Source organism: Miscanthus floridulus, unplaced genomic scaffold (genome assembly GCF_019320115.1).
Source record: "Miscanthus floridulus cultivar M001 unplaced genomic scaffold, ASM1932011v1 fs_435_2_3, whole genome shotgun sequence".
In the NCBI taxonomy this organism is placed as follows: Eukaryota; Viridiplantae; Streptophyta; class Magnoliopsida; order Poales; family Poaceae; genus Miscanthus; species Miscanthus floridulus.
Window position 1 is genome coordinate 79279 of NW_027096760.1, and position 13623 is coordinate 92901.

Genomic DNA, 13623 nt, shown 5'->3' on the forward strand with positions numbered 1-13623 from the left:
GACATATGTTCCTGCAGATATGCCGAGGGGAGGAAGTTGCTTCTTGTATCATGAGAAACGAGCGTACCTGCCTTACGTGTCATATTAGCTTGGTTCCAAGTTAAACATTATTATCTTTAATAATTATTTATTTAGAAATCCTTATTTAAAAATTAACAATATATGAATTATATATTATAAAAGTATTTTTATAGTAAATCTAAAACATAAATCTTATGTCTTAACTCTATATAAATCTTTTGAATTTAACGATTAAAGATATAAATATTTAATTTAGGACGGAGCTAATACGATAAATAAAAAAAAAAGAGGAAGTCCACGGCAGGGCACTGATTTCAATAATGTCTGTCACCCGGAGCTATCGGATGCTCACTATCGAGGCATCTTTGTACAATGTAGTTTGATTTTGGTAAATTAATAAAACCCTAAGTGCTAACCTAGTTTATCAAGTGATCATGAGATAGGTAGCACATTAAGTGGTGGAGCAAATGAAGATCATAGCATGATGATGATGATGTCATGGTGATGACTTGAAAAGAAGAAACAGAAAAACAAAAGGCTCAAGACAAAGGTATAAATTGTAGGAGCCATTTTGTTTTAGTGATCAAGACTATTAAAGAGTGTGATCACATTTAGGTTTGATAGCCGTACTATTAAGAGGAGTGAAACTCGTATCAGAATGTGGTTATCAAAGTGTCACTAGATGCTCTAACTTATTGCATTTATATTTAGGATCTAGTGGAGTGCTAACACCCTTGAAAATGCTTATGAAAATATGCTAACACATGTGCACAAGGTGATACACTTAGTGGTCGGCACATTTGATCAAGAATGATGAAGTTTGGGAGCAAGGATAAGAAACTCCACCGGCGCCCTAGACAGAAAAGATGAAGGTCACTGGAAGTGACCGGACGCTGGCCTCGGTTGGACCAGCGCGTCCGGTCAGGTGTAACAGCGAAGACGCTGGCGTCAGTCAAATGATCGGATGCTGGGTCGCTCTGCGACCGGACGCTGGCAGGGTGCGTCCGGTCAGTGCTGACGTACGCTGACGTAAGGCGCACAGAGGAGACATTGAGTGATCGGACACTGGGTGAGTCCGGTCGAGCTTGACCGGACGCGTTCGGTCGTGAAAATTCGCGTTTGGAACCTTACTGGAAACGGCCGGACGCTAAGGTCCAGCGTCCTGTCACTTTCTAACTGACGCGTCCGGTCATCTCTTGACCGTTGGGATCGGGCGAACAGTATTTGAAGCAGGGGACACGTGGCGTGAATCACGTGACCGGACGCTGAAGGCCAGCGTCCGGTCGATCGGACCGGAGCATCTGGTCATCCCGCGCTGTACCCAGTAAAGAGGTACAACGACTCTATTTCGTGGGGGCTTCTATTTAAGCCCCATGGCCGGTTGAAGCTCACACCTTTGGCCATTTTCATTGACATAGCAACCTTGTGAGCTTAGCCAAAGCTCTCCCACTCATCTCCATCATTGATTCATCATCTTTGTGAGATTGGGAGAGAATCCAAGTGCATTGCTTGAGTGTTTGCATCTAGAGGCACTTGGTGTTCGTGTTTCGTTGCGGGTTTCGCTTATTACTCTTGGTGGTTACCGCCACCTAGACGGCTTAGAGCAGCGAGGATCATTGAGCGGAGGGTGGTGATTGTCTCTGGCTCCGATCGTGGTGATTGTGAGGGGTTCTTGACCTTTCCCCGGCGGAGAGCCAAAAGGTACTCTAGTGGATTTCTCGTGGCTTGTGTGATCCTTATCTTGTGTTGGTTGTGTGGCACCCTATTGAGGGTTTGGCGTGTGATGCCAATTAGCGCGTGAACCTCCAAGTGAGTGAATCGCCACAATGAGAAGTAGCTTACCGGCAAGCAAGTGAACCTCGGTAAAAAATCATTATGTTTATCCTTTGATTTCGAGGTGATTGGTCTTCATCGTTATTCATCCTTGTGATTGATTGGTTACTTCATCTACACAGCGGTATAACTTTCTTGATCACTCTCGTTACATTACCGTAAACTAGTTGTCAAGCTCTTTAGTGTAGCTAGTTGTGAGAGTTTACTTGCTTGGTTGGTGTGGCTCTTTAGTTAGCTTTTGAGAGCACACTAATATAGGGTAGTGTCATAGCTATTGTGTGAATAGATACTATCTAAACTAGAATTATGGTAGGTGGCTTATATTTTGAGTAGGCTAGTGCAACTTTTGCTTCGCCTCATAATTATCTAACCATTTTGTTAAGTGTTGTTGTAGAAATTTTATTAGGCTATTCACCCCCTAGCCATTAGGACCTTTCAGCGGTTAGCAAAAGTGCTAGGATTAGTGCTTATGCTAGTTAAAGGTCGTGTTCTGTGCTTGCTCTATATTTAGGCCTAATATTTTGTGAGGTTTGTATATGTTGAGGACCGTGACGTCTAAAAGGGGGGTGAATTAGGCAATAAAAAAATCTAACTCTAAACTATGGCCTCTTTTTCTAACCTTAGCAAAATATATACAAAAAATAAACTATCTAAATATGCAACTACGGTTTTGCTAGTGTGTTGCTATCTTTACCGCAAAAAGAGTTATGCAAACAATGTAAATACGGAAGCTAAAGAGTATGATAAAGATATGCAAACTCCTGTCGATGACTCCGGTATTTTTACTGAGGTATTGAGAAGCGCGCAAGCTTTCCCCTTGTCTTCGTTGGAGCCCCTCGCAAGGGCTAAGCTCTCGATCGGGTCACTCCGTGGATAGCTCCGGGTCTTCCCCATGCACAAGTGGGTCTCCGGTGTGCCTCTCTCGGACCGCTCCCCGCCGTCTTCACTATCAAGCTTATGGCCGAACCGCCACGGGCCTTATTCCCTTCGGTACACGGGGCAGACACACTACAAACGTGGTTGGTGTGATCTCACAAGACTACAATCCCCTCCGGTGTACAACAATGGTGCGCGCAAGCACCAAGTAGTAAGAGGTATGTAAATCTCACTAAACACTAGGCCTAAACCTATAGCAAGCGCATAAATAGTGGTCTAATCAATCTAAGCACTTACGCTAATCACCTAATGAATGACTAAGCACTATGCAAGTGGAGATCGTTAAAATAGTGTATCAACACCCTAGATATGTTTTCTCAGCTCCACATGTCTCAAATGACCGGTTTGAGGGTCTATTTAAAGCCCCACTTAAGAAAGTAGTTGGGAATAAAATCTCGCTTTTCTGTTACTGGTCGGACGCTACTTTCATCCTGACATGACGCGTTCGGTCATCCCGACCGTTAGAGCCGCGATCAACTGATCGGACACTGATGGCGTCCAGTCACATGCCACCGGACGCGTCCAGTCGCAATTTCGACGCTCTGGAACCTCTCTATACTCGATCGGACGCTACAGTCCTACGTTCGGTCGATTTGCCGCCAGCGTCCGGTCAATGCTGAACATGTTGCCGGGATGAAGAACAGTGCTATCGGTGCGTCTGGTCACTTTACTATTCAGCATCTAGTCGCTGCTGCTGACGCCTGCTGTTGCCGAGCCTCTTGATCGGAGCGTCCGATCGATCACCTTCTAGCGTCCGGTCGATCACCTTCCAGCGTCCGGTTACCTCTGTGAGCTCGTTTCTTCGCGATCTTGCATCTGGCTTGGTTTCTATCTTTGTGCTTGGACTTTACTTGATATCTTGGGTGTTCTCTTGTGCTTCAGGGGTCTTGCTTAAGGTGTTGATCATCGGATCATCATGTCGCCTTCGTCGAAGTCATGTCTTGCACCCTATTGAACTACAAAACAATCACTTACAAATTTATTAGCCCAATTTGGTTGTGTTGGTCATCAAACACCAAAATCCAAAGTAAATGGGCCTAGGGTCCATTTTCCTTACAATCTCCCTCTTTTTGTGATTGATGACAACACGACCAAAGCAAACAAATAATAAAAATTTAGAATTTAAAAACTATCTACTTGCTAGGATGCAATGCGAAGGACAAGGTTATATGATACTAAAAAGATACCACTTGTAAGACTAAAAGATACCAATTGTAAAGCTAAAAGGTACCACATGTAAACATCTTTGAAAACTTATCTTGCCCTTATAAATGTCTCCGTGTGACATTATGGATTTAAGCCTCGGCTTTTGGTCCTACAAATTCTCTCCATTATATAGACTAAGCCATAATCCACTATCCTCCCTTTCTCGGACCATTACCACTTGTAAATTATTATGATCTTGCTTTGTCACAAATTAATGCTTTCTTTTGGTCCTCTAAATTCTTCCTCTTTGGAATCAAACACCAAAAAGTAAAACATTAGTAGCACAAGGGGGGTCAAACTTTGTGATCCTTTGTATGTTGAGTGGAATAGGTCACAAAATTTGACTCTCACATTACATAGACTAAGCTCCCCCTAAATATATGCATATATATGATGGAGAGTGAAGTTTATGCATAATTGGTAAATTAATGCTCAAGGGAGTTTAATCTATATAATGCATGGAGAAAGCATATAGATATAAAAAATCAATATGATGATATCGGTTTAGAAACACCACATGTGGAAACCAATTTGATTTATACCACTTGCAATAGGTGGTGGATATTTAAATTATGATGCTTAACTCCGGGAACTCCATTTTCCTTGCAATGAGACTACTACACACAAGATAAGCTTGAAAATGTGTTAGTCTCAAAGCATCCAACTTGTAGAGTAACCTCCCCCTAAATTTATGCATATAAGTATGGAATACTTGTAGGAGATATGCACATTTATTTTAGAATAAAAAATACTACTTGAAAGATGACATCACATCAATGTGAGAATCATTTTCGAATGTGATATTCAGGAGAAATTATCTATAGTTTGGACTTTGGCACATATTAGATGAACAATTATAAAATAAGCTATGTGCCATGCTCCTAAATAATTTAAACCGTGTAGGTTTGCTCCAAGGATTAGAAGTGATACCGAGCAAGCCTACTATAAGATATACCTAGTGTATGCATGACAAAAGATATGAGCATGCAAATGCAAACCTAGGTATGAAAAGTAACTAGATGTTAAAAGATACCATTTGTAAGAAATACCATTTGTAGGAAATACAAATTGAAAGAAATTACATCTAGTTACCTAACATGGAAAGGGAAATTTGGGTCCATAGTATTCATTGACCCACTTGGCAATTACTTTGTAAATAATGATGCACCCCATAAAATGCACCCATACTTTACCAAGTCTCCAAATTCCCCTGAGTCCATTGGACTTCTCACTTCCCATTCAGGATTCAAACCTTCTTGGTGCTCTTCATGTTGGAAATGATCTCCTTTGGCACCCAAAAGCATTTGATCCTATTGTTGGCTTGCTTGTTCACCTTGATTGTCACCACCTTGTCATTTTTCTTCTTCTTTAAGAGATAAGGTGTGGAGGCCTTTTTATCCACCTTGTTGGTGTAGGTGTTGGAGAGCTTTCTTGTTTGCTTTTTCTCTTTCTTCTTTGCTCCTCCCCCATTCTTCACCTTGCACTCATAGGACTTGTGACCTTCCTTCTGGCATACATAGCAAACCACGGTTTGTCCTTCATCAAGCTTCTTCACTCCCTTGACAGTGTTATCTTGATGAAGTTGGGCTTGCTTCGCTTTGCCTTTTACTTGAGTCTAGTCCTTGGTGAGGCGAGCCACTTCTTGCTTGAGTTGCTCATTCTCCATTGCAACCTCTTTGTTTGCATGTATCTACAACAATTTTCTCAACACAAGCTTGGTTGCACAAGGGAGAGTCTAAACATAAATTATTGCAAGAAGTGGAAGCCTCCTTTTTAGGCATGTTAAAGATAGAACTTTTCTTTTTAGATGCCTTGGTGGGGGTTGTACCAACGGCTTCAAGATTAGCAACTTTATTAGTTAGCTCATCACAATGTTTGCACATGGTTTTTATTTTAGCAAGCAAACTCTTATAAGCATCTTATGAGCTAGCTAACTTTTCTTTTAATTTTTCATTTTTCTTTACAAGTTGCTCATCATTGATTGTGCAAGTATTTGTTGTTGCACTAGCCTCAATTTGCTCAACTTTAGTAGATAGTTCAATATTGAGATTAGCAAATGTCTCATATTGTTCAAGCAAAGTTTTATATGCTTCTTATGAACTATCTAGCTTTACTTTTAATTTTTCGAGCTTCTTTTGTTGACTAGTGTAAACTTTAGCATAATTAAGATTTTGTTGCACAATTGCATCATAAGAAGGTATTCCATCATCACTATTACTCTCACTAGAGGATGAGCTTTCGTTACCTCATGCCATAAGGCACACACGAGAAGATCTTGATGATGAGTGCTTATGCCCTCGCCTCTTGTGATGGTCTTCTTCTTCACTTGAAGAGTCATCTCATGATCTTATTGATGTGAGGGCTTTGTCCTTGCACGCCTTCTTCTTTGTCTTGGGTGTGGGCTTGTTTAGACAAACTTCCATAAAGTGCTCCAACTCGCCGCATCCATAGCATCTTTTCTTCCTTTGCTCATTTCTTTGATTGGTGAAAATAAGATCTTGAATTTGGATGGGCATTTGGGTCATCTTCTCCACCTTGTTGATAAGTTTGATGGATTCTTCATCAAGGTCGGAGGTGGAGAAGAAAGATTGATCATCATCACTTGAATCTTCATCATAATTATCATCATCCTCTTCTTCTTCAGCATCTTCACTTGAGGAGCTTGAGCTTGAGCTTGTCTCCACTTGCTTGTCCTTCATCTTCTTTTTCTTAGTACATGCAAGAGTTTTGCCTTTGCTTGATAAAAAAGCTTCTTCTTGACCCATCTTGCATGACATTTCAAATGCCACTATCTTACCAATGACTATGGTCGAAGTCATGGTACTCAAGTCCTTCATGTTGTGAAGGATGATGATGATGCTTGCATATTTTCTTTGTGGTAGCACGGAGATGATCTTCCTCACAATGACCACATCATCTAGCTTTGTTAATCATATTGAATGGAGCCCATTGATAATTAGATTCAAACAAGAATACATATCACGAACAAGCTCATCATCATTCGTTTCAAAGGAATCATAATTTTGTTTAGCTAGACAATATTTTTACTCACAGACATTAATTGTGCCGTCATGGAGCTCTTGGAGTTTTAACCAAATTTCATGTATCGTATTTAAAGTGAACACTTGGTTAAACACATCCATGCTAAAAGATTCAAACTAGTAATTTTTAGCTCTAGCATTGAAATGAATTTTCTTTTCTTCACTCTTTGTGGGTTTATCAGGATTTTTAATGGGTTTTATCCTGTCACGGGTGACTCTCCAAACACCTAAATCAACCGCCTCAAGATGACAAGCTATTCTAGCTTTATAATAAGGGAAGTTCGTGCCGTTAAAGTGCGGAGGCCTAGAGGTATCCATTCCGACCACTCTAAATAGCGTCGGCTCAACGGCGGTTAAACCAAATGTCCAAATTGAGCCAACCTGCTCCGATACCACTTGTAGGTTACCGTGATGCCTAAGAGGAGGGGTAAATTAGGCAATAAAAAATCTAACTCTAAACTATGGCCTCTTTTTCTAACCTTAGTAGAACGTATGTAAAAGATAAACTATCTAAATATGCAACTACGGTTTTGCTAGTGTGTTGCTATCTCTACCGTAAAAAGAGTTATGCAAACAATATAAATGCGGAAGATAAAGAGTAAGGTGAAGGGACCATAACGCCTATGAGGAGGGTGAATTAGGCAACTTAAAAATTCTAACTCCAAACTATGGCCTTTTTCTAACCCTAGCAAAGCCTATGCAATAGATAAACTATCTAGATGTGCAACTACGATTTTGCTAGTGTGTTGCTATCTCTACCGCAAAAGAATTAATTCAATCAATGTAAATGCGGAAGCTTAAAGAGCAAGGTAGAGATATGCAAACTCCCATCGACAACTTCAGTATTTTTACCGAGGTATCGAGAAGCGCGCAAGCTTCCCCTAGTCCTTGTTGGAGCCCCTCGCAAGAAATCCCTCACAAGGGCCAAGCTCCCGGTCGGGTAATTCCGTGGATAGCCTCGGGCCTTCCCCATGCGCAAGTGGGTCTCCGACGTGCCTTCCGGCAAGCCTCTCCCGGATGCTCCCCGCCGTCTTCACTATCAAGCTTCCGGCCGAAACGCCGTGGGTCTTGTTCCCTCCGGTACACGGTGGTGGCCACACCACAAACACGGTTGGTGTGATCTCGCAAGACTTCAAGCCCCTCCTATATACAACAATGGTGCTCGCAAGCACCGAGTGGTAAGAGGTATGCAAACCTCACTAAACACTAGGCCTAAACCTAGAGCAAGCACATAAGCGGTGGTCTAATCAACCTAAGCACTTCGCAAAGCACCTACGCCAATCACCTGATGAAACACTAAACACTATGTAAGTGGAGATCACTAAAATGATGTATCAATACCCTTGGTATGTTTCCTCAGCTCCACCATGCTCAAATGGTCAGTTGGGGGTTGTATTTATAAGCCCCACTAAGACAGTAGCCATCGGAGTCGAATTCCCGCGAAACTGCTACTGACCGGACGCTGAATCGTCCTGACCGAACGTGTCCGGTCATCCCAACCGTTTAGCCGGCAATATATTGATCGGACGCTGGCCAGCGTCCGGTTGCCTGCCACCGGACGCGTCCGGTCATAGATTTGTCGCTCTGAAACCTTACTGTACTCGATCGGACGTTGTTGTCCTATGTCCGGTCGGTTGCTGCCAGCGTCCGGTCTAGGATCCGGTTGCCTGTCTGCCAAGCCACTTGCCCAGCGTCCGGTTGCAGCGTCCGGTTGCTTGTCTAGCGTTCGATCCTGCATCCGGTCACCACAGTGAGCTCATTTCTTCGCGATCTTGCGTACGGTTTGGTTCCAATCTTCATGCTTGGACTTTGCTTGATCTCTTGGGTCTTCTCTTATGCTCCTAAGGTCTTGCTTGAGGTGTTGATCATTGGATCATCACGTCGCCTTCGTCCAAGTTATGTCTTGCACCCTATTGAACTATAAAATAAACACTTGCAAATTCATTAGTCTAATTTAGTTGTGTTGGTAATCAAACACCAAAATCCAAAGTAAATGGGCCAAGGGTCCATTTTTCTTACAATCTCCCCCTTTTTGGTGATTGATGCCAACACGACCAAAGCAAGCAAATAATAATAATTTGGAAGTTAAAAACTATCTACTTGCTAGGATGCAATGCAAAGGGCAAGTATATTTGATACTTAAAGATACCAATTGAAATCATATTGTAAGATACCAATTAAAACTTTACTTAAAAGCTTGTCTTGCCCTTGCAAATGTCCCCATGTGATATTATGGATTAAAGCCTAGCTTTCTAAAAAAATCTTCCATTACTTAGACTAACCCATAATTCACTTTCCTCCCTTTCTTGGACCATTACTACTTGTAACTAAATGCTTGTCTTTGGTCCTTCAAATTCTCCCCCTTTGGCATCAAACACCGAAAAGAAAGATATTATTGGCACAAGGGAGGGTCAAATTTCGTGATCCTTTGTATAGAGTGAAATGGATCACAAAATTTGACTCTCACATTATATAGACTAAGCTCCCCCTAAATATATGCATACATATGGTAGAAAGCAAAGCATATGCATACTTAGCAATTTATTATATAAGAGAGTTTTAATCTATATACTACATGGAGAAAGCATATAAATATGAAATGAAATTAACATGATGATGCTAATTGAAGAATGATGCTTAACTCTGGGGACTCCAATTTCCTTACAATGAGACTGCTACACATATGATAGATTTGAAAAATTGATACCATTTGAAAAAGTGTTAGTCTTAAGGCATCCAAGTTGTAGAATTACTCCCCCTAAATATGTGCACACAAAAGTTGAATACTTGTAAAATTTGTGCACATTGATTTAAGTATCAAAATACCATTTGAAAGATGACTTCTCATGAATGTGAGAATAATTTTCAAAAATGATATTCGGGAGAGATTATCTACAATTTGGACTTTGGCACATATTAGATAAGCAAAAGTAGGACAAGCTATGTGCCGTGCTCCTAAACAATTGTAAACCATGTAGGTTTGCTCCAAGGGTTGATAATGAAACCGAGCAAGCCTACCATATGATATACCTATTGAATGCATGATAAAAGATTTAAGCATGTAAATGCAAACATAGGCATGAAAGATAACTAGATGCTTTAAGAGTATATCAATTGAAAAACAATGTCAATTGAAATGAATACTAATTGAAAGTAATGACATCTAGTTACCTAACATGGGAAGGTGAATTTGGGTCCATAGTATTCACTAACCCACTTGGCAATGATTTTATCCATCGTGATGCACCCCATGAAATGCACCCATACTTTGCCAAGTCTCCAAATTCCCCGACGTCCGACAGACTTCTCACTTCCCTTTTGGGATCCAAACTTTCTTGGTGCTCTTCATGTTAGAAATTATTTCCTTTGGCACCCAAAAGCGTTTGACTCCATTGTTGGCTTGCTTGTTCACCTTGATGGCCATCACCTTGTCATTTTTCTTCTTCTTCAAGAGATAAGGTATGGAGGCCTTCTTGTCCACCTTGTTGGTGTAGGTGTTGGAGAGCTTGCTTGTTTGCTTTTTCTCCTTCTTCTTTGCTCCTCCCCCATTCTTCACCTTGCACTCATAGGACTTGTGACCTTCCTTGTGGCACACGTAACAAACCACGGTTTGTCCTTCATCAAGCTTCTTCACTCCCTTAATGGTATTATCTTGATGAAGTTGGGTTTGCTTCGCCTTGCCTTTTACTTGAGTCAAGTTCTTGGTGAGGCGGGCTACTTCTTGCTTGAGTTGTTCATTCTCCTTTGCAACCTCTTGTGTGCATGTATCTACAACAACTTTCTCAATATAAACTTGGTTGCACAAAGGTGAGTCTAAACATAAATCATTGCAAGAAGTAGAGGCATCCTTTTTAGACATGTTAAAGATAGAACTTTGCCTTTTAGATGCCTTGGTGGGGGTTGTGCTAACGGCTTCAAGATTAGCAACTTTATTAGTTAGCTCATCACAATGTTTGCACATAGTTTCCATTTTAGCAAGCAAACTATTATATGCTTCTTGTGAGCTAACTAACTTTTCTTTTAATTTTTTATTTTTCTTTTCAAGTTGCTCATCATTGATTGTGCATGCATTTGTTGTTGCACTAGCCTTAAGTTTCTCAATTTTAGTAGATAGTTCAATATTGAGATTAGCAAAGTTCTCATATTGTTCAAGCAAGGTTTTGTATGCTCTTTGTAAACTATCTACCTTTTCTTTTAAGCTTTTGAGCTTCTTTTGTTGACTAGTGCAAGCTTTAGCAAATTTAAGATTTTTCTTGCACAAGTTCATGATAAGAAGGCATATCATCATCACTATCACTCTCACTAGAGGAAGAGCTTTTGTTACCTCATGCCATAAGGCACACACGAGAAGAGCTTGATGATGAGTGCTTGCGGCCTCGCCTCTTGTGATGGGGTTCTTCTTCACTTGAAGAATCATCCCATGATCTTATCGATGTGAGGACTTGGTTCTTGCATGCCTTCTTCTTTGTCTTGGGTGTGGGCTTGTTTGGACAAACTTCCACAAAGTGCCCCAACTCGCCGCATCCATAGCATCCTCTCTTTCTTTGTTCATTTCTTTGATTTGAGAAAATAAAATCTTGAATTTGGATGGGCACACCCTTGACATTGAGCCTTTGGATCATCTTCTCCACCTTGTTGATTACTTTGATTGATTCTTCATCAAGATCGGAGGTGGAGGAGGAAGATTGATCATCACTTGAATTTTCATCATCATCATCATCATTGTCCTCATCTTCTTCTTCATCTTCACTTGAGGAGCTTGAGCTTGAGCTTGTCTCAACTTGCTTGCCCTTCATCTTCTTTTTCTCGCTACAAGCGAGAGCTTTGCCTTTGCTTGATGAAGAAGCTTCTTCTTGACCCATCTTACGTGACATTTCAAATGCCACTAACTTGCCAATGACTATGCCTGGGGTCATGTTGCTCAAGTCCTCCATGTTGTGAAGGATGGTGATGATGCTTGTATATTTCTTTTGTGGTAGCATAGAGATGATCTTCCTCATGATGTCCACATCATCTAGCTTTAATAATCCTATAGAATGGAGCTCATTGATAATTAGATTTAAACGAGAATACATATCACGAACAAGCTCATCATCATTCATAGTAAAGAAATCATAGTTTTGCTTTGCTAGACAATGTTTTTGCTCACGAACATTGCTTGTGCCGTCATGGAGCTCTTGGAGTTTTAACCAAATTTCATGTGCCATATTTAAAGTGAATACTTGGTTAAAAACATCCATACTAAGTGATTCAAACAAGCAATTTTTAGCTCTAGCATTGAAGTGCATTTCTTTTTCATCACTCTTTGTGGGTTTTTCGGGATTCTTGATGGGTTTCATCCCGTCACGAGTGACTCTCCATACACCCAAATCAACCGCCTTAAGGTGGCAAGCCATTCTAGCTTTATAGTATGGGAAGTTAGTGCCATCAAAGTGCAGAGGCCTAGCGGTATCCATCCCAATCACTCCAAATAGTATCGGCTCAACGACGGTTAAGCCAAAGGTTCAAATTGAGCCAACCGGCTCTGATACCAATTGAAGGAACCGTAACGCCTAAGAGGGGGGGGTGAATTAGGCAACTTAAAAATTCTAACTCCAAACTATGGTCTTTTTTTCTAACCCTAGCAAAACCTATGCAATAGATAAACTATCTAGATGTGCAACTACGGTTTTGCTAGTGTGTTGCTATCTCTACCGCAAAAGAATTAATTCAATCAATGTAAATGCGGAAGCTTAAAGAGCAAGGTAGAGATATGCAAACTCCCGTCGACGACTCCGGTATTTTTACCGAGGTATTGAGAAGCGCGCAAGCTTCCCCCTAGTCCTCGTTGGAGCCCCTCGCAAGGAATTCCTCACAAGGGCCAAGCTCCCGGTCGGGTAATTCCGTGGATAGCCTCAGGCCTTCCCTATGTGCAAGTGGGTCTCTGACGTGCCTTCTGGCAAGCCTCTCCCGGATGCTCCCCGCCGTCTTCACTATCAAGCTTCTGGCCGAAACGCCGCGGGCCTTGTTCCCTCCGGTACATGGTAACGGCCACACCACAAACACGGTTGGTGTGATCTCGCAAGACTTCAAGCCCCTCCGATGTACAACAATGGTGCTCACAAGCACCGAGTGGTAAGAGGTATGCAAACCTCACTAAACACTAGGCCTAAACCTAGAGCGAGCGCATAAGCAGTGGTCTAATCAACCTAAGCACTTCGCAAAGCACCTACGCCAATCACCTGATGAAACACTAAGCACTATGCAAGTGAAGATCACTAAAATGGTGTATCAACACCCTTGGTATGTTTCCTCAGCTCCACCATACTCAAATGGCCGGTTGGGGGTTGTATTTATAAGCCCCACTGAGAAAGTAGCCATTGGGGTCGAATTCCCGTGAAACTGCTACTGACCAGATGCGTCCGGTCATCCCGACCGTTGAGCCGACAATATATTGATCGGACGCTGGCCAGCGTCCGGTCGCCTGCCACCGGACGCGTCTGGTCGCAGATTTGCCGCTCTGGAACCTTACTGTACTCGATCAGATGCTGTTGTCCTACGTCCGGTCGGTTGCCGCCAGCGTCTGCTCTAGGATCCGATCGCCTGT